Source organism: Colletes latitarsis, unplaced genomic scaffold, assembly GCF_051014445.1.
Source record: "Colletes latitarsis isolate SP2378_abdomen unplaced genomic scaffold, iyColLati1 scaffold0052, whole genome shotgun sequence".
Classification (NCBI taxonomy): Eukaryota; Metazoa; Arthropoda; class Insecta; order Hymenoptera; family Colletidae; genus Colletes; species Colletes latitarsis.
The window spans coordinates 82,501-85,000 of NW_027488402.1; the positions used below are offsets into that span (position 1 = coordinate 82,501).

The 2,500-nt window shown below is 50.5% G+C and overlaps 1 non-coding gene across 1 annotated transcript; it reads right to left on the bottom strand.

The window, feature by feature from the left end:
* Nucleotides 1-484: 484 nt before the first annotated feature.
* LOC143350997 (5.8S ribosomal RNA) lies at nucleotides 485-639 on the bottom strand. Its single transcript, XR_013081401.1, has one exon. It is a non-coding gene; the product is annotated as a 5.8S ribosomal RNA (ribosomal RNA).
* Between the last annotated feature and the right edge of the window lie 1,861 nt (nucleotides 640-2,500).

A 2,500-nucleotide genomic window follows, 5' to 3' on the forward strand; every position in this document is an offset into this window, starting at 1 on the left:
TTGTTATGCTCCAAAACTAGTATACGCTTTATTTTCTCTTTCCTTTGCATAAATTATTAACTTCGGGCAACGTCGGGAGCGCCGGTAATCATTAGATTTGTACGAAACGCGATTTGCGCCCCACGGTGGTTTTTAGTGCCGTCAAAGTCAGAAATCGTAGGAGCGGTGCTTTAACGGGCGGTCGTGATGATACTCCAGACAACACGACGCACGACGCCGTAAAACACTCGCGCGAGTCCAGACTGATCTCTGCCTCACCACGCAAGGGGTGCGCAAACTTGCCAATAATATATAATATTTATTCTTTTTCGTACGTCCAGCGACAAACGCCAACGAAATACCCAAATTCTCGCTCGTACGTTGATACCTTTCTCTTCATCGACCCGGCTCCGAAACGTTCTTCGCCATCTCCCCGAAAGGAGAGGTAAACGACGGCGGGGTTAGGGAATCTGAGAACAACGCAAGCAGTTTTAGGACAAGTGAACGACCCTCAGCCAGGCGTGGTCCAGGAATTTTATCCGTGGACCGCAATGTGCGTTCGAAATGTCGATGTTCATGTGTCCTGCAGTTCACACGTTGACGCGCAATTAGCTGCGTTCTTCATCGACCCACGAGCCAAGTGATCCACCGTTCAGGGTAATCATATACAATTTACAATTTTTCTCTTTGTATTTAAAAATGCTCCTTGTTCTTTGCTTTAAAAATATTCGATGTTCGCACCTCCGACCAGCGTATCGACGGAGGATTGAACGCGCCATATCGACGACAAAAGTTTCTTTTTGTTTCCTGAATGACGGAAAACCATCGTTCGACGGCCGGGCGTACAGTACATTCAAAAGCCTTTGCGCGTGGCTGCGACCAAACGGGTATAATACACCCGTATATTCTTGGTTCCGAACAGTAACTTCACGCGCAATCGGGCGAACGCACGCGGCAGCGCCCATCGGTTGCTCGATGAAATCGATGCGATAAACTACAGCCTTCTCGGCTGGTCGTCGTTAGTCGCGCGAGCAACGGATGGCCGCACAATCGACGCGTCGTCGTTTGCGATTATTCGCCTCACGTTAGCCATGAGTATGTATATTATTCATTTACGAACGAACGCGGCAGCGTCCATCGGTTGCTCGATGAAATCGATGCGATAAACTACAGCCGTCTCGGCTGGTCGTCGTTAGTCGCGCGAGCAACGATGGCCGCAAAATCGACGCGTCGTCGTTTGCGATTATTCGCCTCAAGTTAGCCATGAGTATGTATAACATTCATTTACGAACGAACGCGGCAGCGTCCATCGGTTGCTCGATGAAATCGATGCGATAAACTACAGCCGTTTCGGCTGGTCGTCGTTAGTCGCGCGAGCAACGATGGCCGCAAAATCGACGCGTCGTCGTTTGCGATTATTCGCCTCAAGTTAGCCATGAGTATGTATATTATTCATTTACGAACGAACGCGGCAGCGTCCATCGGTTGCTCGATGAAATCGATGCGATAAACTACAGCCGTTTCGGCTGGTCGTCGTTAGTCGCGCGAGCAACGATGGCCGCAAAATCGACGCGTCGTCGTTTGCGATTATTCGCCTCAAGTTAGCCATGAGTATGTATATTATTCATTTACGAACGAACGCGGCAGCGTCCATCGGTTGCTCGATGAAATCGATGCGATAAACTACAGCCGTTTCGGCTGGTCGTCGTTAGTCGCGCGAGCAACGATGGCCGCAAAATCGACGCGTCGTCGTTTGCGATTATTCGCCTCAAGTTAGCCATGAGTATGTATATTATTCATTTACGAACGAACGCGGCAGCGTCCATCGGTTGCTCGATGAAATCGATGCGATAAACTACAGCCGTTTCGGCTGGTCGTCGTTAGTCGCGCGAGCAACGATGGCCGCAAAATCGACGCGTCGTCGTTTGCGATTATTCGCCTCAAGTTAGCCATGAGTATGTATATTATTCATTTACGAACGAACGCGGCAGCGTCCACCGGTTGCTCGATGAAATCGATGCGATAAACTACAGCCGTCTCGGCTGGTCGTCGTTAGTCGCGCGAGCAACGATGGCCGCAAAATCGACGCGTCGTCGTTTGCGATTATTCGCCTCTGGCTATCCGTGAGTATGTATAATATTCATATACGAACGAACGCGGCAGCGCCCATCGGTTGCTCGATGAAATCGATGCGATAAACTACAGCCTTCTCGGCTGGTCGTCGTTAGTCGCGCGAGCAACGATGGCCGCAAAATCGACGCGTCGTCGTTTGCGATCATTCGCCTCAGGCTATCCGTGAGTATGTATAACATTCATTTACGAACGAACGCGGCAGCGTCCATCGGTTGCTCGATGAAATCGATGCGATAAACTACAGCCGTCTCGGCTGATCGTCGTTAGTCGCGCGAGCAACGATGGCCGCACAATCGACGCGTCGTCGTTTGCGATTATTCGCCTCAGGCTATCCGTGAGTATGTATAACATTCATTTACGAACGAACGCGGCAGCGTCCATCGGTTGC